The 27,479-nt window shown below is 33.3% G+C and overlaps 2 long non-coding RNA genes across 2 annotated transcripts; both read right to left on the bottom strand.

Annotated features, from left to right (window-relative positions):
- Nucleotides 1-4,347: 4,347 nt before the first annotated feature.
- On the bottom strand, nucleotides 4,348-4,993 carry LOC131641460 (uncharacterized). Its single transcript, XR_009295551.1, has 2 exons — nucleotides 4,737-4,993; nucleotides 4,348-4,633 (listed from the first exon to the last, which is right to left on the bottom strand). It is a non-coding gene; the product is annotated as an uncharacterized LOC131641460 (long non-coding RNA).
- Nucleotides 4,994-20,009: 15,016 nt separating this feature from the next.
- LOC131641462 (uncharacterized) lies at nucleotides 20,010-26,991 on the bottom strand. Its single transcript, XR_009295553.1, has 3 exons — nucleotides 26,864-26,991; nucleotides 26,636-26,781; nucleotides 20,010-20,144 (listed from the first exon to the last, which is right to left on the bottom strand). It is a non-coding gene; the product is annotated as an uncharacterized LOC131641462 (long non-coding RNA).
- Between the last annotated feature and the right edge of the window lie 488 nt (nucleotides 26,992-27,479).

Consider the following 27,479-nt stretch of genomic DNA (forward strand, 5'->3'; position numbering starts at 1 on the left):
TTTAATAAATATGTGTATATATATATATATATATATATATATATATATATATATATATATATTAATACTAATAGTAATTTTATTTTTAATAATTTTAATACTAATATTTCGCATAACTAAATTATATATTTATATTTTCATATTTTTAATTATATATATATATTTTATAAAGCTTGAAATATAGGATAGATATCTAGATTTTTGATATTAGGAAGATTTTTTTTAATAAATGATTTTATAGTGGTAATTTATTATTATTATTATTATTATTATTATTATTATTATTATTAATATAAAAGTGGTAATTGATTATACTATATTCTATAATAAGTTAAGACCATAAAATAATTTTTATATATTCTATAATGCTATAATTTTTAGTTCAGAAATTTAAGCTTTAAAAAGTTTTAGTCATTATTTTAGGATTTTTCCAATCATTTGATTTAAAATTATTTATTTATTATAATAAAATTAGGGTATTAAATTGGATAGATATAATGATTTGGCGTGAAGAATAAAAAGTGATAAAAATTTAAAATTTTATTAGGTTTCTAATATGATGCCACATTGGATAAGGTTTATAATATCATGCCACATGGGATTTAGGGTTAGAGTTTGGTCAAAAGTTGTCATCATGACAACTTTACATTTATATTAAGTAGATAAGATAATTGAAAAACAAATAAATAATTTAATCTTAACATTATAAGGGGGAATTCAATTGTTTTTACCGAAATCTTGGCTTCAACAATTTTTTTAGATGAATGCATATTAATCTGTTTCTTTATTTAAATAATTGAAAAACAAATAGATAATTTAATTTTAACATTATAAGAATTCATTTTTTTTACAGGTGGACTTTGTATATTTAACCCTAAAATTTTAAAGTGACATTCTAGTTTTCCTTTTCTTTTATAAAAAAAATTCAAAACTGTAAGGATATTATTACTAATTATAAAATGATAGGTTTGAAAGTAAAAAAAAATAAATTCCAACTTAGATATTAAAGGTGTTTTAATTAGGAGTGACAATTGAATCGATTAAGACAAAATTCATCAAATCTATTCATCAAAAAATCTATCCAATTTATTCATCACATAAAAAATAAGTTAATGGATTGGATTAAATTCATCGATATCCAACACATTTTGATGATCTAATTAATTATTTTTTCTTATACTTTAAATCTATAAAATTATTTTTAGAAATACTAAAAATCGAGATTTTCAGAAATACGAAAAATTGTTTTTCAAAAATACAAAAATCGAGTTTTTCTGAAAAACGAAAAAATTGAGTTTTTTCAGATATACAAAAATTCGAATTTTCCAGAAATATGAAAAAATAGAGTTTTTTTGGAAATACAAAAAATCGAGTTTTTCCAAAAAAAATAAATTGAAAAACGAGTTTTTTTCTAAGAATCAAGTTCTTTTAGAAATCAAAAATCGATTTTTTTCAAAAATAAAAAAAAACGATTTTTTTTAGTAATAAGAAAAAAAACTATGCAAAAATATTTGAAGATATTTAAATTAATTTTTTGGATAGATGGATATCTATCCATTAAAATGATGTTAATTGATGGATAGAATTAGGCGTGGAAATAGGCTAGGTTAGGCTTTAGAAGGCCTGAGTCTGGCCTACGATAAACTTAAAAGGTCTAAATCTGACCTTTGGCTTATCATAGACTCAGTTTTTTGGCCTGGTCTGACCTTTTTAAAAGTCTAGCCTGGCCTGATAACCTATTTAGAAGTGTGTATCTCATTAAAGTTTTTAATTAATCCATAATAATTAAGAAGCCTTATAGATCAGCCTATATATGAATATATAAGACGATCTGTTTAACCTTTATTCTAATATATATATGCATACACAGGCTAATCTCTTTAGTTTTTTTTCTAATTATATATATATATATATATATATATATATATATATATATATGTGTGTGTGTGTGTGTGTAATTATGTATACATGGTCCAACCTATATAGCATATCTTTAATATATATGAAAATATAGGTCAGACTATAAGGCTTCATAAGCTTTTTTAATAGCCTAAATCTGTCCTATTTAATAAAATATGCTTTTAGAAAAGCCTAAGTCTGACCTCTTTATTAAATAAGTCTGGCCTATCATGACCTTAAATAGGCTAGACTAAGGCTCTTGTAGACCGGCCTGGCCTATTCCCACATTTCATAGAATGAATTTTTTAATTTAAGAATGAATTTGATAGAAAGCTACTTCCTATCAAGGTTCTAAACTAGGGTTTAAACTAGGAAAGGGGAAGAACAATAAAAGTGACTAAATAAAATAAAAAATAAAGACTTTTTGATTTCATTCATACTCTAAAATGTGTCAAAGACACTACATATATAATGCTCCTAATGGATAAATAACTAAAAGTCCAAAAGCTATTAAAAGCCCAAAAGCTATTAGAATATTCTAGAAAACATTATATCATCTAATACATCAAAATACTAATTAAACTAATAATAAATTATTCTATTTAACTCCCTATCATTGCCGCCGGGTCCACTTGAACCTTGTCCTCAAGGTTCTAAAAATATAATTGATATAAAATTCAACTTAATAGTCCAATTAATGAGCCAAGATAATATAATGAGTGAAGAACTTGGACTGAATTTTTTTTAATTTAAAAGTTATGCTACGTTTTAATTATGAATATTGAAAATAAAAGCATAGCACATGGGAGGTGGTGGTATTGAAATCGTGGGGCCAATTTGAGATAGTATGGTGAGAGAATTGGTTGGAAAGAATATAAAGTGACTAAGAGATAATTTTTGTAAGATATTGGGTGGATTTTTGAGGAGGGAATCGTGGGTACAGTATACTGTGGTAAAAAAAGAGCTTGACACAGATTTTAAGGCTACCTTCTCTCTTTCTTCTTCGCTTTCCTGCTTCTTCTCCTTTTTTTTTTAGTAATACTAAATAAAAACAAAAATAATGGTACCATTTCATAAATGGAGGTGGTTTCGGTAGTTTCGGCAATGGAGATAACAAATTCAGTGCTTTTTCTGATGAGTGCAAAAAGGAATTTTTAAACAGTGATAACAAAACCGGAGATGAAGATAAAACTGTGTACTGTGGTTTTAGATCTTGTTGTTTTTTGGAGGAGATGACACTAGAGATGAGTTGCCGGAATTGTCGTCAGAATAGTTGCCGGAATTGTTACCGGAATTGTCGCCGGATGTGGGTTTTGTGGATCTGAATTTTTTTTTATTTCTTATTTTTCTGGCTGATTTGTTGTAGTTCTTCTAGCAGAATATTTTTCTCTCAATTTATTTTGTGCATCACAAATTTCTTGAGACTTTTTTTGAGATCTTTGCTTGATGGAAAGAATAGAAGCTTGATATTTTTCATCAATAGCTCTCTTTTGATCCTTATATTTTTCTTCTGCTTGAGATAATTTCTGAAGACATTCTTGAAAAAGTTCTTGAACTGAATATGTGGACATGTGAGTTTGTTGGGAAATGGTGTAGGATGGATGTATATGAGGTGAAATGGAACTTGTTGCTTGTTGATGGTGATATTTGTGGTGGTCTTTTAGAAAAATGTTAGAATGATGAGATGTTAAATCTGATAGCTCTGGTGTGGGTTGGTAGGAAGGAATAAAAGGAGTTGAGATATTTTGTTGGTAGAATGGTGTGTAATAGTCATATGTAGGATGTAGATGTGGTGTGTATCCATGATTATAGGATAAATTTTGAGATGGAGTTACAATAGAAATGTTTGTGGAATATGATGAAAATGAAGGAGTAACATTGGTGATGTTGGGATGATATGGATAAAAATGAGTAGTGAAAGATGGAGGAAATGAATATGCCATAGTAGGTTTTGGTGTTGAAGAATGAAAGCACCAATTGATAGAAAGCTGCTTCCTATCAAGGTTCTAAACTAGGGTTTAAACTAGGAAATGGGAAGAACAATAAAAGTGACTAAATAAAATAAAGGAAATAAAGACTTTTTGATTTCACTCATACTCTAAAATGTGTCAAAGACACTACATATATAATGCTCCTAATGGATAAATAACTAAAAGCCCAAAAGCTATTAAAAACCCAAAAGCTATTAGAATATTCTAAAAAACATTATATCATCTAATACATCAAAATACTAATTAAACTAATAATAAATTATTCTATTAAACTCCCTATCAGAATTGGATAAATATATTTAAAGAAGTTTTAATGAATTGTTAACGGACTAATTATTTTCCACTCTAGTTCTAATAGGCAGAGAGAGAGAGAGAGAGAGATAGAAAATAATACATTGATATCATAGAGCATATGGTCATTAACAACATATCTTGAAGTTAAGAGAAAAGGAGACTATTTGTAATATATTTTTATTCTTTAATTCACTTTATTAATATCACCTTAAGGTACAAAATCAAAGCAAGATATGTGAAATTAAAAAAACTAAAAGAAAAAGAAATTATTAGTTGCCGACATAATAACTATATGATAATTCATAGAATATATTGGAATAATATTTTTTGTACTCATATACGAACATCTAGTCCAACACATATACAAATATTAATATAACACATCGGTTTTAAACCAGGTTCGCACATATTTATTGAACATTCATCATTTGTAGCACATTTAGAAACCCCTGTTGTAATTAAAAAATCAAATAAAAAGAATGTTAATAAAATGAGAAAAAGTTGCATGCATTAAGCAAAGAATGAAATTTAAAAAGGACAAAAATAGCTTACCATAGTTGACGATCGGTGTAAAAAGAAAGAAAGAGTGAAAGATTAACATAAGATAAACAAAGTTAATAAATTTTGCCATATTTTACACCCTCTAAATATATCGAATAGGCTATGATTTTATCACTATATGATTTATAATATTTATAAGTATTATGTTCTTCTTACATCATTTAAATAGTTTATAATACTGTTTTAAAATTAAACCGGATTGAACGGTTTAACCAACCGAAAACGTGGGCTGAATTCATGTTAGCATGACTTTCAAAAGCATTGAGGAGTCAAATCCAGTGCAAAACTAGAATGAACCGTTTATATATATTTTGTCTTTCTCAAACCATGTTCCATATATCCATCACGCTATCTCCTTCAAATATTATCACATTGTCCATTTCTTTTAATTTTTTCTTTACCCACCTCCTTATAGGGGTTACTCCCAACAAAAACCCCACTTTATTCCTGCTTCGGAAATATATTTTCGTAGTAGTTTTTGATGATCTAATTAATTATTTTTTCTTATACTTTAAATCTATAAAATTAGTTTTAGAAATACTAAAAATCGAGATTTTCAGAAATACGAAAAATTGTTTTTCAAAAATACAAAAATCGAGTTTTTCTAAAAAACGAAAAAATTGAGTTTTTTCAGATATATAAAAAATCGAATTTTCCAGAAATATGAAAAAAATAGAGTTTTTTTGGAAATATAAAAAATCGAGTTTTTCCAAAAAAATAAATAAATTGAAAAAACGAGTTTTTTCTAAGAATAAAGTTCTTTTAGAAATCAAATATCGATTTTTTTCAAAAATAAAAAAAACGATTTTTTTTAGTAATAAGAAAAAAAAACTATGCAAAAATATTTGAGGATATTTAAATTAATTTTTTGGATAGATGGATATCTATCCATTAAAATGATGTTAATTGATGGATAGAATTAGGCGTGGAAATAGGTTAGGTTAGGCTTTAGAAGGCCTGAGTCTGGCCAACGATAAACTTAAAAGGTCTAAATCTGGCCTTTGGCTTATCATAGACTCAGTTTTTTGGCTTGGTCTGACCTTTTTAAAAGTCTAGCCTGGCCTGATAACCTATTTAGAAGTCTGTATCTCATTAAAGTTTTTAATTAATCCATATTAATTAAGAAGCCTTATAGATCAGCCTATATATGAATATATAAGAGAATCTGTTTAACCTTTATTCTAATATATATGCATACACAGGCTAATCTCTTTAGCTTTTTTTCTTCTAATTATATATATATATATATATATATATATATATATATATATATATATATATATATATATATATATATATATATATATATATATATATATATATATATATATATGTGTGTGTGTAATTATGTATACATGGTCCAACCTATTTAGCATATCTTTAATATATATGAAAATATAGGTCAGACTATAAGGCTTCATAAGCTTTTTTAATAGCCTAAATCTGTCCTATTTAATAAAATAGGCTTTTAAAAAAGCCTAAGTCTGACGTCTTTATTAAATAAGTCTGACCTTAAATAGGCTAGACTAAGGCTCTTGTAGACCGGCCTGGCCTATTCCCACATTTCATAGAATGAATTTTTTAATTTAAGAATGAATTTGATAGAAAGCTGCTTTCGATCAAGGTTCTAAACTAGGGTTTAAACTAGGAAAAGGGGAAGAACAATAAAAGTGACTAAATAAAATAAAGGAAATAAAGACTTTTTGATTTCATTCATACTCTAAAATGTGTCAAAGACACTACATATATAATGCTCCTAATGGATAAATAACTAAAAGTCCAAAAGCTATTAAAAGCCCAAAAGCTATTAGAATATTCTAGAAAACATTATATCATCTAATACATCAAAATACTAATTAAACTACTAATAAATTATTCTATTAAACTCCCTATCATTGTCGCCGGGTCCACTTGAACCTTGTCCTCAAGGTTCTAAAAATATAATTGATATAAAATTCAACTTAATAGTTCAATTAATGAGCCAAGATAATATAATGAGTGAAGAACTTGGACTGAATTTTTTTTAATTTAAAAGTTATGCTACGTTTTCATTATGAATATTGAAAACAAAAGCATAGCACATGGGAGGTGGTGGTATTGAAATGGTGGGGCCAATTTGAGATAGTATGGTGAGAGAATTGGTTGGAAAGAATATAAAGTGGCTAAGAGATAATTTTTGTAAGATATTGGGTGGATTTTTGAGGAGGGAATCGTGGGTTCAGCACATTGTGGTAAAAAAAAGAGCTTGACACAGATTTTAAGGCTACCTTCTCTCTTTCTTCTTCGCTTTCCTGCTTCTTCTCCCTTTTTTTTTTGAGTAATACTAAATAAAAACAAAAATAATGGTACCATTTCATAAATGGAGGTGGTTTCGGTAGTTTCGGCAATGGAGATAACAAATCCGGTGCTTTTTCTGATGAGTGCAAAAAGGAATTTTTAAACAGTGATAACAAAACCGGAGATGAAGATAAAACTGTGTACTGTGGTTTTAGATCTTGTTGTTTTTTTGGAGGAGATGACACTAGAGATGATGGCCGAAATGTTACCGGATTTTTCAGAAGAACAATTGTTGGATTTGTCGTCGGAATAGTTGCCGAAATTGTCGTCAGAATAGTTGCCGGAATTATTACCGGAATTGTCGCCGGATGTGGGTTTTGTGGATCTGAAAAAAAAATTATTTCTTCTTTTTCTGGCTGATTTGTTGTAGTTCTTCTAGCAGAATATTTTTCTCTCAATTTTTTTTGTGCATCGCAAATTTCTTGAGACTTTTTTTGAGATCTTTGCTTGATGGAAAGAATAGAAGCTTGATATTTCTCATCAATAGCTCTCTTTTGATCCTTATATTTTTCTTCTGCTTGAGATAATTTCTGAAGACATTCTTGAAAAAGTTCTTGAACTGAATATGTGGACATGTGAGTTTGTTGGGAAATGGTGTAGGATGGATGTATATGAGGTGAAATGGAACTTGTTGCTTGTTGATGGTGATATTTGTGGTGGTCTTTTAGAAAAATGTTAGAATGATGTGATGTTAAATCTGATAGCTCTGGTGTGGGTTGGTAGGGAGGAATAAAAGGAGTTGAGATATTTTGTTGGTAGAATGGTGTGTAATAGTCATATGTAGGATGTAGATGTGGTGTGTATCCATGATTATAGGATAAATTTTGAGATGGAGTTACAATAGGAATGTTTGTGGAATAGGATGAAAATGAAGGAGTAACATTGGTGATGTTGGGATGATATGGATAAAAATGAGTAGTGAAAGATGGAGGAAATGAATATGCCATAGTAGGTTTTGGTGTTCAAGAATGAAAGCACCAATTGATAGAAAGCTGCTTCCTATCAAGGTTCTAAACTAGGGTTTAAACTAGGAAATGGGAAGAACAATAAAAGTGACTAAATAAAATAAAGGAAATAAAGACTTTTTGATTTCACTCATACTCTAAAATGTGTCAAAGACACTACATATATAATGCTCCTAATGGATAAATAACTAAAAGTCCAAAAGCTATTAAAAGCCCAAAAGCTATTAGAATATTCTAAAAAACATTATATCATCTAATACATCAAAATACTAATTAAACTAATAATAAATTATTCTATTAAACTCCCTATCAGAATTGGAGAAATATATTTAAAGAAGTTTTAATGAATTGTTAACGGACTAATTATTTTGTCCACTCTAGTTCTAATAGGCAGAGAGAGAGAGAGAGAGAGAGAGAGAGAGAGAGAGAGAGAGAGAGAGAGAGAGAGAGAGAGAGAGAGAGAGAGAGAGAGAGAGAGAGAGAGAGAGAGAGAGAGAGAGAGAGAGAGAGAGAGAGAGAGAGAGAGAGAGAGAGAGAGAGAGAGAACAATACATTGATATCATAGAGCATATGGTCATTAACAACATATCTTGAAGTTAAGAGAAAAGGAGACTATTTGTAATATATTTTTATTCTTTAATTCACTTTATTAAGATCACCTTAAGGTAGGGGTGACAAAACGGGCCGCCCGCCCCGCCTTATGCCTGCCAAAAAACAAGCGGGGCGGACATGCCCGCCAAGTAAAACGGGCATCAAAATCATGTCCGTCCCACCAAGATGGCGGGTTGGCGGGCGGCAGGCTTACCCGCTTATTTTTATTTATATTTTTTTAATAGATTATTATGCTTTTTTTACCTTTTAATTAAACTTTTCACTTATTTTTTAAAACAATTTTTTATAAAAATAATTTTTTAACAAATTTACTCTAAAAAATATTACATATATTTATAAATAAATGTATTAAATAAACTATCAAAAATTGCAATTACTAGAATTAACTAAAAAAAGAGTGAGTTTTGGAGGAGGAGCGGGTTTTGGCGAGCGGCGGGCTTTGGCAGGGCGGGTATGGCGGGCGGCGGGTTTTGGCGGGGCGGGCTTTGACGAGCGGCGAGCTTAAAATTCCAACCCAACCCGCCAAATTTTGACGGGTGCGCGGGCGGCCCGGCGGGCCCGGCCCGTTTTGCCACCCTACCTTAAGGTACAAAATCAAAGCAAGATATGTGAAATTAAAAAAACTAAAAGAAAAAGAAATTATTAATTGCCGACATAATAACTATATGATAATTCATAGAATATATTGGAATAATATTTTTTGTACTCATATATGAACATTTAGGGTGTGTTTGGTTTTGAAGAGAAGTTGTGAAGAGAGAAGTTGTGAAGAGAGAGTGAGAGAAGAGAGAAAAATGTGAGAAATAGAGTAGATTTGGTGTATTGTTTGTTATAAGAGAAGTATGAGAGAAATAGAAGAGAAAGAAATGTAACTATTTTTGAAAAGACAAAAATATCCTTTACTAAACAAAATTATTACACCATGAATTTAAAAAATAGATAAAAGTTAATATTTTAATATTGGATAAAATTGGAAAATGGATACTCTTTCTCATTTCTCTCCAATTATGAGAAGATTGAAAAAGTAGTGGGACCCATTAATTATAGCTCTCTCTCTTCTCTTTCTCACCTCAACCAAACAAGAGAAGTTCTACTCTTCTCTTCAACCTCTCTCTCTTCAACTTCTCTCTTTTCTTTTTCTCCTCTACCAAGCACACCCTTAGTCCAACACATATACAAATATTAATATAACACATCGGTTTTAAACCAGGTTCGCACATATTTATTGAACATTCATCATTTGTAGCACATTTAGAAACCCCTGTTGTAATTAAAAAATCAAATAAAAAGAATGTTAATAAAATGAGAAAAAGTTTCATGCATTAAGCAAAGAATGAAATTTAAAAAGGACAAAAATAGCTTACCATAGTTGACGATCGGTGTAAAAAGAAAGAAAGAGTGAAAGATTAACATAAGATAAACAAAGTTAATAAATTTTGCCATATTTTACACCCTCTAAATATATCGAATAGGCTATGATTTTATCACTATATGATTTTAGCATGCCTTTCAAAATCATTGAGGAGTCAAATCCAGTGCAAAACTAGAATGAACTGTTTATATATATTTTGTCTTTCTCAAACCATGTTCCATATATCCATCACGCTATCTCCTTCAAATATTATCACATTGTCCATTTCTTTTAATTTTTACTTTACCCACCTCTTTATAGGGGTTACCCCCAACGAAAACCCCATTTTATTCTTGCTTCGGAAATATATTTTCGTAGTTTTTTTTCTAAATTTTAAGTGCATTTTCGAAAACACCAAATAGGGGTGTTTTCGGAGATGCACTTCCTAAAACACATTTTTTTCAGATTTTAGTGTAATTCGGAAGTGCATTTTTGAATTATGGAGAACTCTATTTTTTATGCTTTTTCTAATAGTCCCGTAGGAAATATATACAAAACGTATAATATATACAAAACGGAAAAGCCGAACAAAATAAACCACATATAAACGTAATATACTAATATAATAAATAAAATTCAAATAATATATACAGACCGAGTCATAGTGTGCGAAATATATAATCCGAATACAAAAAAATAAAATAAACCCGGACCCCTATTGGGTATGCCTAACCCTCTCTCCCTGGGACCTCCTCTGCCGCCTGTATGCCGCCGCACGGCTCGCATCAGTGATGATCCTCTCCATCACGGCGACTGCCTCTGGACCGCCCTAATCAACGATACCTCGATCCAACGCATCCCGCCCAAGCATCTCCATCCGCTGGCAGATCGGCACGTGATCAATGGCGTGGTCATCCTCGGCCTGCTGGTTCTCCAGGATCTCCTTGTGTGCTGGCCTAGGAGCGCCGGGAGCGTCGGGTCTCATCAGAGAATGTGACACCCGATAGAACCATGTGACATAGCCCTCCACACTGTGCCAGTCCTGGGTGACCCGAATGCGACGATACTCCTCTGGGACCACATGGCGCTCCCAATCCTCAAATATGCCAGTGAGCTGCACTCGGGTCACTATGTCGGGAGCAGCCTCAAAAGGTGACCTGGGTATCATATGCACATATCCAAACTGCCACATGCACCGCTCAGGGTACCGCACCATGGTGTTGGTCCCGCACGCCAACCAGCAAGAATATAACGATATGCCGTCAAAGGGGACAACATGAGTGTAGTCGCTGAATGGCCTCCAAGTGACTTCATTGTGCATCGTGCGGTCGAGGTACCCACAATATGGTCCAACTGCATTGTTCTCCCTCTGGAGAAAGTATCGGGCAGCCCTGGGCATGGCTTCCTCGTACTCAGGATCAACGCGGAAGCCGTGGATGCGGGAGAAGTAGGAGATGATCCAGCTCTGAAACACAAACACGATAATGTATTAGAAATAAAACGGAACATAAATAAATGTGAAACAATTAAAATGAACCGTATCGGTCAACTACCTGGTCCTCCAGTTGGAGGCCTCATTCAGCTTCTGGTATAGGTATGCCAGAACAGCTGACCCCCAGTTCCACTGGTGAACGGTAGTCAAGTCAATGAAATAGCGGAGGTAGGTCACGTCGACGTACCTTGCACTCTTGTCCACAAAGAGTGCAGCGCCTACCACAACACATGCACCAGCACCGAAGAGCGCAGCCACGGTGATACTGCACAAATAGGGCGTCATCCGCCTCCTCGGATTCGGCCTCCGCCACCAGGTGGTGCTCGAAATAAGCGCTCAGTGTGGTGAATCGGATATGAGGCCCATTTGTCGTCATGCACTCAAAGTCAGCAACTTCGGGCTCCATACCCAAATAGAGCGCCATCCACTCACTGGCTTCGATCCTCTGGATCCGGGAATGGTCCAACACCGTCCCCCTGATCGGCAAGTGGAGAAGACACTGCACATCATGCAAGGTGATCGTCATCTCCCCAACCAGTAAGTGGAAAGAAGACGTCTTCCTGTGCCACCTCTCCATAAAGGCACCCTGCATGCCGTGGGTGATGGTGGTTTACCCCGTCATGCACAACCCACTAAGCCTTGAAGCTCTCACCGCGTCGTTAAACCACTCAACATTCGGTTTAAACAAAATGAAAACCTTCCGGGAGTGGTTCACCATTTTCAAAGTCTCTCTCTCCTGTTACAACAAAAACAAATAAAAAGTATGTTAATTAGACCGTTAAGAAAATATTGAATAAACGGCTAAATTATAAACGGTTAAATAATATAGTCGGGCAAATTATAAAAAATACCTCTCCCTCCCAGATACGCCGAGCGACGTGCTCGTGGTAGGTAATCAGCAAGGTAGTGTCACTGGGCCCTCCAGGGTAACCCTCCTCCTGCTCCTCCTCCTTTATGTGTGGAGGGTCAACATCCGGTACCTCCTCCGCCTCGTGGTATGTCACTGCCTCCTCCTCCTCCTCCTCTCGCTGGCGGGAAGAAGATACCCGAGCCAGACGACTCCTCAATCCAAATGCAGAGGTACCCTCGTCCAGCTGCACGGGAACTCGCACACGTCCCCTGCCCCTGCGTCGACGCCAGCTGCGCCGCCCGCTCGCGCCTACCCGACGCAGTCTGAGTCTCTCTACCCTGTCTGATGCGTGCTTGGTTGCCTGCCATGTTCCTGAAAACAATTGAAATCAATAAATATGCGGGACAATAGAAAAAACTAAAAAAATTCATTTCTGATACACTTCGGAAGTTCATTTCCGAAACTGGGAATTGAGGTGTTTTCGGAAACACCCACGCGAAGAAGTTTTCTGCAACTTCCATGGCAGACCCCAAAAACAAACTTCAAAACTACATTTAATCATTCTAAACAACCTAAATAGCAGTACCAACCTACCCCAATATAATTTTTGCAATTTCTAAACACCCTAATAGAAATTTTAATCATAGATCTAAAAATCGAAAAGCTTACCGATTGAAGAGATTGGAGGGCTTTTGAATGTAGTATAGCAAGGTTATTGGAGCCTTTGATGTAGCCTTGGAAGTGGTTTGCACAAAATCTCTTTGGGGTTGAGTTTGAAGTTGAATTAGGGTAAATGAATTGGGGGAGGGGGCTGTTTTGCTAAATCTGCAAAACGTGCAGTATTTCGGAAATGCACTTCCGAAATGCTGTTTTCGAAAATGCATTTCTGAAATAAGACAAACTTTTTTAAAAAAAAAGCGCTTTCGGAGATGCATCTCCGAAAACACCTTTTTCTTGCATTTCGGAAATGCATTTCCGAAGTCAGGGGTATATATGGTTTTCACCAAAGGTGATTTAGAAGGTTGGGAGTAGGGCAAAGAAAATCTCTTTCTTTTTCAGTTTAAAAACAATATTAGTTGTCATTGTCAGTGCTTTCAAAGTTAGACCGAATCGGTCGGTCGAACCGATCGAATTGGGAATCGGAAGAAAATTACCGCTTGGTTCGATTGTTAGGTCGAATGTGCTATTGAACTTGTAGAGATCGATCAAAATTGACAAAAACCAGAGAATTGACGGTTTTTAAAAACAGACGGATTAAATGCATATTTTTTTCTTTAGACAAAACGACGTTATTTTACTAATTTTAAAAAAATTAAATTAAAATATAAGTAAATTTTGTTCAAAATTTATTTAATTGTTTATCCTCGTTTGCAATTAAAATTTTGTAGGTGTCGTTGTTTGGAGACCGAATTATCTGGACCGATTTTAAATATATAATTTTGTCAATGAACCAATAACTTAGTGGTTCGACCAATAAACCAATAATCCAGTATCTTCCTCGATTTGATGACCCATTTGATTTTTAAAATATTGGTCATCATTCACCTTGAATCATCGTTCAATTGTAAATCTTTTGTTATCATTCAATTCAATATCGATTGTAATTTGTCACTGTTCAAATGTGAATTCCCCTTTACATTTACTCATCATAGTGTTTCGTTTTTTCCTCTTTCAAATTTATATTATTAATTTATTTTTAAATTAAAGGGTCTTGCTAACCAGTGCCCTGAGGGAAATGGTTAAGCATTCCTAAAAAAGAAAATATATTATAGAAATTTTAATATTTCAATTTTCAAGGCATTAGATACGCAGATTATCGAGATAAATTTACTATTTTAAAGTCTTAACCATTGCCCTGAGGGCACTGGTCAGCATTTCTCTAAATTAAATATATTGTTTGGTTTATTTTTTGTATTTTATTTTATTTTATTTATAAGATAGTCTGAGCTGTGTAAATATTATTTTAAGTATTTTATTTTGATTATATTAAATTTTATGTTTGACAGTATAATTATTTTTTATTTAGGTAGAAACTAATTTTGCCATTTTATTGTGTCATGATTTATACCATTATTTTTTTTGTATTAAGCTTTAAATGAATTTTTTAAACTTATATTTTAGGCAATATCTCAATCCACCCTTTGATAGCGCGATTTAATTTATGTCTCATGCTTCTGGAGATCCACATTAGGAAGTATTTTTTGGCCAAATTTTAGTTTTTTCGGAGGTGTATCTTCGGAAATACGCTCTCAGTAAAATAAAGATGCTTTCTGATGTGTATCTTCGGAAGCAGGAGGATATTTTTGGAAGTGCACATGGTGCCCAAGAACCCCAAAGGGTGGGGTAAGATATTCCCATATTTTATTATCTTTTCGGGAAGGGTGATTTAGGATCGATTTTGCTTCAAAATTACCCCTCTAAATCATTTTTGTTTCCCTATTAGTTAAATAAGTAATTTTCACCTATATTTAGTATTTTTTGTTGTTGTGATTTTGTCATTTTAGTGCGTCAGTTTGTTTTGATTTCATGTCTCTGTGTGGTGTGTTTATTTTTGCGTCTTTCTGTGGTGTTCATTTGTTTCAGGTTTAAAGATTAGTTTCAATCTAGTGCATATCCAATCTATGACTTTGATGTCATTAATGTAACACCCTTCTAAACCCCGCGGCAAATTAAATAAATATATCAGAGTAAAAACATAAACACAAGGGTGCCACAATTATTTAAAATAAATAAACCAATCATGGTCAAGTCATGCTTTATTAGGAAATGATTTACCAAAAACACAATTATGTTTATCACAGCGGAATAAGAAACATCATCAACATAACCAAATGGAAACATAATCCAACACCAAATAAAATAGAGAATTCTCATAAATCTCTATAACTATCATCCCCCAGTGTTACAAGATCAGAGCACGACCGACACGACCCAAAACAACGGATAAACTCTACGAGTCATCCTCACCGAGCACTAATGCCGCTACTCCTTAATCTGAAAATTGTCAACAAGTAAGGGTGAGTCTCATTCTCAATTAATCAATGTTATGCATTCATAAGCAACAAAACATCATAATATATCATTCACCCAATCTGTCATATATTCAGATTCACATCTATTACTCATCAATTCACACAATAATAGATTACAACACAAAACAAAGAAATCCATACAATCATGTTATGACAAAATGCATATGACACAACTGACACTATGCATGTGGTACCAATAAACCGTGGAATTAGTCCACCTAACCGATCTACGCCTCATCGAGATACGGCCCACCGACACAATTTCCGCATAATGGGAAATATGTCCACCAACGATCCAAACATCACCAGGATCCAACATCAAATGCATATGAATGAATGAAACACACATAACATACTTAAAAACATCACCGAATCACGATGTACAATTCATCTCAACACCACATCACCGAATAAGTATGTACATGTTTTCAACATCATTCAAATAGTCATGCATTCATCACAATCATAATAATAATCACAACCAATTCATCTTCACACCAAATACATTGTCACACCTATCTCATATGCACACAATGTTCAATTCTCATCAAGTAATTAAATCGAGTTTTTAAAGAAATAAAGTCGGCTACTGCCCATATTCATCATTCATCATGTAAAACATTTAATTACTTGCACAACGCCCAAAACGGCACTAAGAAATGATTCACGGATCAAAAGATACGTTATTTTAAAGTTTTAGAAAATTCTCACTCAGCAAGGTTCGCTCAGTGAAGCAAGGCAGAAGCGAATCCTTCAGACCTCCGCTCAGCGGACCTCTAGCGACGTCAAACAGAAGCGAACTACGTTGGGACCTCCGCTCAGCAGACCCCCTCCGCTCAGCGGACCTGCGAATTCAGCAAACCCCAAGCCTGCGACAGACCCTGCGATTTCACACCCTTTCACCCAAAAACGATTCCAGACATCACATACAGGCATACAAACATCAATTTTCTCATCACACATCATTATGCATCAAAATAACACATCAATAACCAACAATCTATACAAATTGATCAATTATCCCAAATCATAACATACCTAACAATATCAAATCCCAATATACCCAATCGAATCAAATCATACGTTAATCCATCCTATTACCCATAATCACATAATAGATATTAACCGGAAGAGTCCCCCCTTACCTTAGCTAAGAATTTGGACTTTTCTCCTTCTTCTCCCTCTTAGGTTTTCCTTCTTTATTTCTCAATTTTCTCTTATTTACTCGTTTTATTAAAACATGGCATAATTTAGTAATGGGCTCAACACTTAACACCCCCCTCATTACTAAATACCCCACTTGGCCCAAAGACCAATACTCCATAATTCTTCAAATTAGTTCGATGAAAATACCAATTAATTCTAAATAATAATTTAATTTCCGAAAATTAAAATTAGAAAATATGGGGTGTTACAACTGTCCCCCACTAAAAGAGTTTTCGTCCTCGAAAACATACTTCAAGTGAAAAGTCTTGGATATGAGTCCTTCATCTGACTCTCTAGTTCCCAAGTAACATTTCCCAAGTCGATCCTCAAGAATCATCTGACATAACCAATAGAAAGCATGTCTCATGCATTCAATCTTAGCTCTTACATCGCATTCGACCACCTAAAGGCGTACCACTTGCTATATCTCCAAAAGGTTAACGACAATGAAACGTCAAGGTCCGACCCATACAATACGCCCAATAGCTGAATAATATAATCACTCAATCCATGGTATGATCACACCTGATCAACACTGCAGTAATGCATACCATCTACCGAACTTACCAACCTTAGACACACTTTTCCATCTGAGCGATAAAATAATACTTACACTTTTCACTAACCGCTTCCTTCAAGAAACTCAATAACAATATTCCTCTATCATTGAATTTCAACTATCTAACTCCTCTCAAGTCACGTCAGCAATTATCCAACATGTTACATTCCGCTTTTGCTGCACTATCATTATTACTCATTACAATCATCATCCCCAATTAGATTTCTTAGTTTTGCCCAATTCCAACTCTCTCTACTCATTCTTTTAAAATCCTCCTTTACCATACATGGTACTAGTTTACCACTTAGCAATACTTATACTCATTCAATAACAAATTCCTGAGTTACTACATCTATTAAGACATTTGAATCATCAAAACGAGTACACATGAGTAGCTATAATCACACTCATCAACCTCAATATACCATTACTTACAAAATAGCTCAACTGAGTGCCACTCTTCTCCAAGAATTAAATCAACTTCGTCCTTCATAGAGTATAATTCCTCATTATATTTGAAAATCTACAATAACACCTTTCAACAGCACAAAATTATTATAGCATCATATAGTATCAACTCATCGTCTTAACTTCGCCGAATGCATACTCGTCAACCACGTACAACCATAATAACATGTTTATCATCTCGGAAATTATTCAAAAGAGTTCTAAATCCCTGGGACAACATCCTTACATCCATTAGATTCTAAATCCAACATATAGATTAATACATGTTCCCTACGTAGGCTTCCGACATATTAATTCCTCACTGCCCACGAGTAGTACTCACAACACAACTCCACATCACACTTTCGCCGCGCGACTCTGATTACCCGTCTTAGATCATCATCCAATACATTGCACTCTTTCATATTTACTCCTTCATAAGTTCACACAACATGCTGAGTGATTTATTTTCATGGCTTAGTATTCATCACATCTTATACCATTAAGGTAACAAACAGCTCATCCTATCTATATGATTTCGTCTACTACCAACAAGAGATTTAGGGTGATCAAGTCCTAAATTTGTCAATAGACAGTCGACATATTTAAGCATAAATCGTCGTTACTACATAACAGTGTCCTTTTTGAGTTTGCATCCAAACTCATTAACATCGTCATAGCCTAATAATTCACCTTGAGTCTTTACACCTCGCACACTTCCCTCTCATTGCATCTTGTCGGTGAGACACCAACTTCCAAACATTTTACACAATCCTCTTCATAGTCACTTAGCATCACACACTTGTTAATTACTTCCAAACTTCATTATCACTAATATACTCGTACATTGTTATTCATCTCGTTCCAAATCAAAATCCTCATCTTAGCAAAAGACTGCGATAATATTTATAACTCGTGGTTTTACTATAAATCCCACGACGTATTTCGCGTCCAAATATCATTCCACTCGGAATCTCAACAAAGTCTTCCTCACATCAATAGGTGTTAGAAATTCTCTACAATTCTTCTTTTATACCTGTCGTTGCTTTGTCATCACAAATACGACTTCAACTGTTCTAAAGTTTATTTCACCTTTACTACTAATCCACCCCTCACTTAAAATCCATCGGCACTCAAATAATCTTTATTACCGAACATCTCATCAACTTATTCATCAACAACATATTCTACTAAACTTCGTTTCAAACAATCGCGGTAGTAGGCATTCCTATTCAACAAGTTTCACGTTTCCTTAACCGACTTTTGAATCTCTCCTCATAGGATCACTCCACTGTATTTATAACTCTCCCATAAGGTAGAACATAATTTTACCTCTTCGTAGGCTCAAACGGCACATTAATCCGACACTCGGAACTCAAGATATTAATTTTCCAACGTCATCCGAAATGCAACATCGACATCCTGCAGCGACACTCTAAGCGATATCTCCAAAATCCCTCAAATGGTACACTTAATTTCTAAAATTTCTTCTCAACAAACCTTTTAATTATTCCTTCAATCCGTTCAACTCTGACACTGACATCCCGTACAGTACCAAAAACCAAATCTAGTTCTAAGAACAAGCGTAACCGCAACTTCACCTTTTTCCAACATCATCCTGTCACAATTAAATATGTTACAGCTGCTGCAACCATTTTTATAATAAATTTCATCTCATTAGCTTTCCGACACTTCAAGGGAACTCAAATCGGATGTCTAGAACTCCAGTTATGAATTTTCGAAGTTTCATAACGATTCAACAACTGTCCTACGTTTTTCTTACGAAAATTCCGCTCTAAAACTCATTATCTTCAAATCAACCACATTCTAAATAGCTCCTTATCATATCCCTTCACTTCCAAACATTCTTATAACTTGAGCAACACATCCCATCGTCGAAGTTCGTCTTCTACAACATCACGAAACCAAATTCATGTACGCCATCATCAACCTTCTTATCCTTGAGATCATACTCGTCTCTTCGCATTACTCGCACGTCAAGACGTTCTCAACAACATCGATAACCTCTACCATCATCTCAATTACTTACTAGTAATCCTACGGCAAGGTTTACGGCAATACTTTCTTTAATCACCGCTTCAACAACGACCTTTCACACACATGACGCATACCGAAAAGAAAAATTAACAACAAGACTTTGGTCACATGACCGACTATGCTCTAATACCACTATTGTAACACCCTTCTAAACCCCGCGGCAAATTAAATAAATATATCAGAGTAAAAACATAAACACAAGGGTGCCACAATTATTTAAAATAAATAAACCAATCATGGTCAAGTCATGCTTTATTAGGAAATGATTTACCAAAAACACAATTATGTTTATCACAGCGGAATAAGAAACATCATCAACATAACCAAATGGAAACATTATCCAACACCAAATAAAATAGAGAATTCTCATAAATCTCTATAACTATCATCCCCCAGTGTTACAAGATCAGAGCATGACCAACACGACCCAAAACAACGGATAAACTCTACGAGTCATCCTCACCGAGCACTAATGCCGCTACTCCTTAATCTGAAAATTGTCAACAAGTAAGGGTGAGTCTCATTCTCAATTAATCAATGTTATGCATTCATAAGAAACAGAACATCATAATATATCATTCACCCAATCTGTCATATATTCAGATTCACAACTATTATTCATCAATTCACACAATAATAGATTACAACACAAAACACAGAAATCCATACAATCTTGTTATGACAAAATGCATATGACACAACTGACACTATGCATGTGGTACCAATAAATCGTGGAATTAATCCACCTAACCGATCTACGCCTCATCGAGATACGGCCCACCGACAAAATTTCCGCATAATGGGAAATATGTCCACCAACAATTCAAACATCACCGGGATCCAACATCAAATGCATATGAATGAATGAAACACACATAACATACTTAAAAACATCACCAAATCACGATGAACAATTCATCTCAACACCACACCACATCACTGAATAAGTATGTACATGTTTTCAACATCATTTAAATAGTCATGCATTCATCACAATCATAATAATAATCTTAACCAATTCATTTTCACACCTATCTCATATGCACACAATGTTCAATTCTCATCAAGTAATTAAATCTAGTTTTTAAAGAAATAAAGTCGGCTACTACCCATATTCATCATTCATCATTCATCATATAAAACATTTAATTACTTGTACAACGCCCAAAACGGCACTAAGAAATGATTCACGGATCAAAAGATACGTTATTTTAAAGTTTTAGAAAATTCTCACTCAACAAGGTTCGCTCAGCGAAGCAAGGCAGAAGTGAATCCTTCAGACCTCCGCTCAGCGGACCTCTAGCGACGTCAAACAGAAGCGAACTACGTTCGGACCTCCGCTAAGCGGACCCCCTCCGCTCAGCGGACCTGCGATTTCAGCAAACCCCGAGTCTGCGATAGACCCTGCGACTTCACACCCTTTTCACCCAAAAACGATTCCAGACATCACATACAGGCATACAAACATCAAATTTCTCATCACACATCATTATACATCAAAATAACACATCAATAACCAACAATCTATACAAATTGATCAATTATCCCAAATCATAACATACCTAACAATATCAAATCCCAATATACCCAATCAAATCGAATCATACGTTAATCCATCCTATTACCCATAATCACATAATAGAAATTAACCGGAAGAGTCCCCCCTTACCTTAGCCAAAAATCTGGACTTTTCTCCTTCTTCTCCCTCTTAGTTTTTCCTTCTTTATTTCTTAATTTTCTCTTATTTACTCGTTTTATTAAAACATGGCATAATTTAGTAATGGGCTCAACACTTAACACCCCCCTCATTACTAAATACCCCACTTGGCCCAAAGATCAATACTCCATAATTCTTCCATTTAGTTCGATGAAAATACCAATTAATTCTAAATAATAATTTAATTTCCGATTAAATTAAAATTAGAAAATATGGAGTGTTACAATTAACGCTACAAATTTGGAGAATCAATATTTCAGACATTTCAATACAGTCATATTTGTAGGCTTATGCAATTTGTCACTGTTGGAATGACAGAAAACTACTGCGATGTTTCTATTTAATTCGATTATTATGTGTACAATAACAAGCAATATATAGTTGTACAACGAACATATCAATGGACCTATTTAAGGTAGTAAACCAATATCTTACCAAAAGAAATCATTCATGATTGATACTAACAATCTTTCTAAATAAATGTTGAGTAACAACAGAATATGCCAACTAATATTCAACAGAATATTCAACTTCATTACTCCCCCTCAAGTTGGAGATTGAGGATTGTGAGATCCCAACTTGATAGATAATTCCTGGAACTGCTTAGTCCCTAAAGATTTTTCGAAGATGTCCGCTTGTTGCAATCTAGTTGGTATGTGGACAGTATATATAACTCCCTTGTTGAGGAATTCTCTAATAACATGAAAATCCACTTCAATATACTTTGTGCTTTCGTGAAATACCGGGTTGGAAGCTAAATGCATAACAGCTTGATTGTCGTAATGTAGAATTGTAGGAGAATTTAATTCCACTTGCAAATGCGCGAGTAATCTTTGCAGCCATATGATTTAACTTATGGCATGCGCCATTACTCTGTACTCCGCCTCACTGGAGGGTCTCGATATGAGAGTCTATTTCTTGGTGTTCCATGATATTGGAGTTGTCCCCAACTTCATTAGGTAGCCCGGTATTGACCTTCTGGTTAGTGGACATGATGCATAATCTTAATCACAATATGCAACCAGCTTGAGATCATTGTTTTTGGGAATGATAATGCCCTGCCCTGGTGCAAACTTTAAGTATATCAAGATAAGCATTGTTGTGTCCCAATGTCCCCGTTGAGGTTCCTGCATGAACTAGCTGAGAATATCCACAAAGCCAACTCTACCCTAGGGATCGTGAGATAAACGAGTCGGCCCACCAATCTACGGTATTGTGAAGGATCCTCATATAAAAGACTCAAATCCAATTCTAATTTATGATTTGGTGCAAGTGACAAAGATGCAGGTTTGCAAGCTAGCATCCCATATTCGTTGAGGATGTCCAAGGTATAATTTTTTGACACACGAGCAATCCGGAGGAACCACGAACCTGTTCTAGACCGAGGAAGTAATTCATCCCTCCCAAGTCTTTCATGTGAAAACACTCACTGAGATAATGTTAAATTGTGCACATGATTTTGCATCATTCCCAGTCACAATAAGATCATCAACATAAATAAGCACAACTATGAAAATAGATTCACACGAGTATGTAAATAGGCTATGGCCAACTTCACATTCCTAGAAACCATACCTCACTAATGCTTGGGACAACTTTGAGTACCAATTGCGTGAGGCCTAACTAAGACCATATAATGACTTTCTCAAGTGACACACCATGCCATCATTGAAAACATTGTAACCTGGTGGTATTTCCATATATACCTCCTCATCTAACTCATCGTGTAGGAATGCATTGCTCAAATCCATTTGGTGAAGTTCCCATCCCTTGGCCACTACAACAGAAACTAAACATCTTACGGTTGTTATTGTTTTGCTTTTGTTTTTTATTCATCAATTGTAATTTTCATATTAAAAACTTTACTTGCCCAAAATATCACTTGTATTCTATTGTGGGCTATTATTTACTTTTAACACATTTTAAATTAAAAAACTCTTGTTTATAAATTTAAGAAGCAGGTATTTGTTCATGTTTTTCGTGGGAAATTTGTTACCTGGCTTTCATTTGTGATTAAATTGAATCAAATATATGAAATTTGTTGCCATATCAGGGAAAAATGTACTTCTTTGTCACAATAATGAGAAAAAAGCTAAGAATTGTATAAAATCAATAATCACTTTGTCCCCAAATCGATATAGAATGAAGAATAAAAAGTAATATTTCTTCACAAATAAACTACAACAAAAGTATTGTGACGAGAGAAATTTGTCACAAATTTCATCAAAGATTTAATTGGAACCAATATGTTTACTATTGTGCCAAAAAAAAATTCTCTTTTTCAATTATATATATATATATATATATATATATATATATATATATATATATATATATATATATATGGGATCAAATTACATCCGAAGAGTAACACTCGCTCGTAACTTCATTTCAAATAAATTTTTTTTTTTAAATTAACCGTTAGATTGAAACATAATATCATATAGATCATACCTATAAAATTTGAGATTAATCTATAGTGATTTACTATACCATCAAAATATCCAAAGATTAACATTAGAATGAACTTTCATATATAGTTAATTTTGATGTAATTCAATGATATAGTAAATAATCATAGATTAATCTCAAACTTTATAGATATGATCTATATGATATTATGTTTCAATTCAACGGTTAATTTTAAAAAAAAAATTCTTTTGGAATGAAGCTACGAACGAGTGTAACTTGTGGTGTCTTTGGATATAATTTGATATATATATATATATATATATATATATATATATATATATATATATATATATATATATATATATATATATATATGAACGACTCAAGTGAGAACACTTGGTTATTATGAGAAATGAGAACAATGAATCACGACCATTAAATTTTGATTTGTTGATTTTAATGAACTGGATTGGTCTCTCTTTCTATGTTGATTTAAAAATAAATATTAAGGATCATAAAAAGAGAAACCAATTCAGTTCATTAAAATCAACAAATCAAAATTTAATGGTCGTGATTCATTTTTCTCATTTCTCATAATAACCATATATATATATATATATATATATATATATATATATATATATATACACACACACACAAAGCCCCCTATAATGTTAACGAGTTTTGATTTTAGCCCCTGATAAAGAATTTTTTTTTAAAACTCCCTTATAATTTTTCAGATTCCCTTACATATGCCCCTGTTTGTCATATTGCATGAAAGATTTCCTTTGACTGCTTACATGGCAGTCTACGTGACATTTTAAAATTACTTTTAAAGTTTTTAAATCCACTTTTTATTTATTTATTTAAATATTTATTTATTTGTTTTTCAATTATTCTAATAAAGAAACGAAAAATGTATTTAAAAAATTTGAGCAAACCAATTTTCGAAACTGGTACCCAAGGCTGCAGGTACAACATCCATACCACTAGGCTATACTCATTTATGTTATATTGCTTCAGATTGGTTAATATATTAACACATGCTCCATCAGTCTCATAATAAGTGTCTTATTTGAACTCTGCATTGTTATTAAGAAAATGATTAAATGTGTTAGTTTTAATGATAAAATTAGTGTCATATAGTAAAATATCCTTATTTATTATAGGTAGTGGAGTAGTTGAAAAGCGTGAAAGTTAAAAAAAAGGGTATAGTAGTGGAAAAAAAATAATAAATGTTGCATTAGTGTTTTAAAGAGACATTCATTTTGAGACATAAAAAAAGTACAAATGAGTCACTTATTATAAGACGGAGGGAGTAATAAATACTAAATACTTATTATATTTCATAAATAATTCTTAGTAATATTAACACATACTAAATACTAAATACTTATATTTCTAGATTGTTGCTAAATGCTTATTATATTTCATAGATAATTCTTAGTAATATTAACTTTATACTAAATATTTATTACAAATTATATATATGAAGCGGATGAGTCCTTCATGGAATTTCATCTGTGACGAGTTACAGCGGTGACACTGCTTATGTGGCGTCACAACCTTGTCAACATCCATACGCAATATGGTTTCTGCAAGTGCAAAGACGTCTAATTGACTACACAAGCCCATCCAGATAGGAGCCTAGTGATGTAGCCTACGTGGCACCACTAGAGGTGAGTTATCCAGGTGATATCGCCTAAGTGGCATCACTACTCCACCATACCAATCACGCCAAGTGTGTTATGCAAGTGAGACGCGTCGTAAAGACTCTCACAAGCACACTGCAATGGTAGCTCAAGTGTGTTCGTCATACCAAGAACGCCGATGTGTTCTGCAAGTGAGACACGCCCTAGAGACTCTCACGAGCACATCGCAATGGTAACTTTGGAAACTAGTCCATCAACAATGGCGCCTTACCACCTAGTAGTTTGACCTACTTCGATTCTAGTATACCACACGCAATCATACGCAAAAAGACATACAACCGAACATTCAACCGGAACGACGGATAAAACAATCAATGACCAATCACAACACTTCATATGTATTACACCAGTATACATAAACCGAATCCATACTCATATTCGGATTTTCAATGTCATATCATAATTATGGAATCTAATTACTTATCATCAATTAATTTCTACTAAAGTGATCATATAACACCATTAGGCATACACTTACCATATTCCATAATTGAACTAAATGCATTAGATTTCAGCATATTATTAAAGAGCATCAAAAGACCTTTCCAACGCTTCCGACCGGGCTTCGTTTCGAGTTGTAGAACTCAAGTTATGGTCGAAACAATAAAGGGGTAATTTTTTGTCAGGTGCAATCGATTTGCACCAGTGTGCAATCGATTGCTCACTGAACCAGAAGCGCAAAATGTCAATTTTTTCACAGTACAATCGATTGCTTGACCCACGCAATCGATTGCTCACTGAACCAGAGGCAAAAATCACATTTTTCTTGCATTATACCAATTCAAATACATCTATTTTCATTCAAAACTATTCCAAGCATAAAATAACCATTCTTAGCAGCATATACATGTAATTAACACCTCTATCATCATTATGAACATAGCAACAATTATGATCATGCAACCAAGAACAAGGTTTTTTGTGATTCACTACTATATGCAACATAGTAATAAAAACAAGGCAATTAGGGTTCATAATCACCTTTAACATGCAATATCAGTCCATATAATAATCATCAAGAATCATAATATGAACAATCCAAGCACATAATCATGCAATCACAAGGAGTTTATCTCAACCCTAAATCCCATCATGCATTTCCCCACACTAATTCTACCCAAGTCTTTAACTAGGACTCACCTTGGTTAAATAGAGGTTAGAAAGGTATTCTTTGCTGCCATTGAACTTGCTTCTTGATCAAAACTTCACTTCTAACATGAACAAACCCGTAACCCTCTTATTCACACTTTCAGCATGGATCCATCAACTTCAAACTCATTTATCTCCTTTAATAAACAAGCTATTAGGACGAATAAATATACCAAATCGAAGAGAATTTCGTAAGCTTTCAAGAACTTCAAGAGTTACCTGAATCAGAGTTGTGAGCAGAGAGTTATGGCACTTTTAGTGGAGGCTGTCCATGGGTTGCAAAAATGGAGAAGATGAACATGACTTCTACTTTCTCCCACTTGCTTCTAAGTTCTTCTTTCTCAAAAATTCTGACTTATAACAACTAACCCACCAAACATGCCCTTATGATCATGCAATAGAGATCAAGGTCCATAATGCCCTCCAACTAAGTGGTAATTACCAAGATGCCGTTTAGTTGGATTCTAACTAATCCACTATAATTAATCCATATTTCTTCTTAGTATTTCTTAATTATTCTTAGATTAATGTGGGATATTACACATATAGATTAATGATATATATATATATATATATATATATATATATATATATATATATATATATATATATATATATATATATATATATATATATATATATATATATATATATATATAAATTCAAAATATACATTATGTAAAAAATTAAATTAAAAAATGAAAATTATTACAATTAGATTAAAAAATGCAAATTATTTGTATGTGATTTTTTAATTTCATCCAAACATATGTAAAAATTAAATAAATGTATGATTTTTATACGTAAAAATATACATATGAATTTTATTAAATAT

This window comes from Vicia villosa, unplaced genomic scaffold (genome assembly GCF_029867415.1).
Source record: "Vicia villosa cultivar HV-30 ecotype Madison, WI unplaced genomic scaffold, Vvil1.0 ctg.003769F_1_1, whole genome shotgun sequence".
In the NCBI taxonomy this organism is placed as follows: Eukaryota; Viridiplantae; Streptophyta; class Magnoliopsida; order Fabales; family Fabaceae; genus Vicia; species Vicia villosa.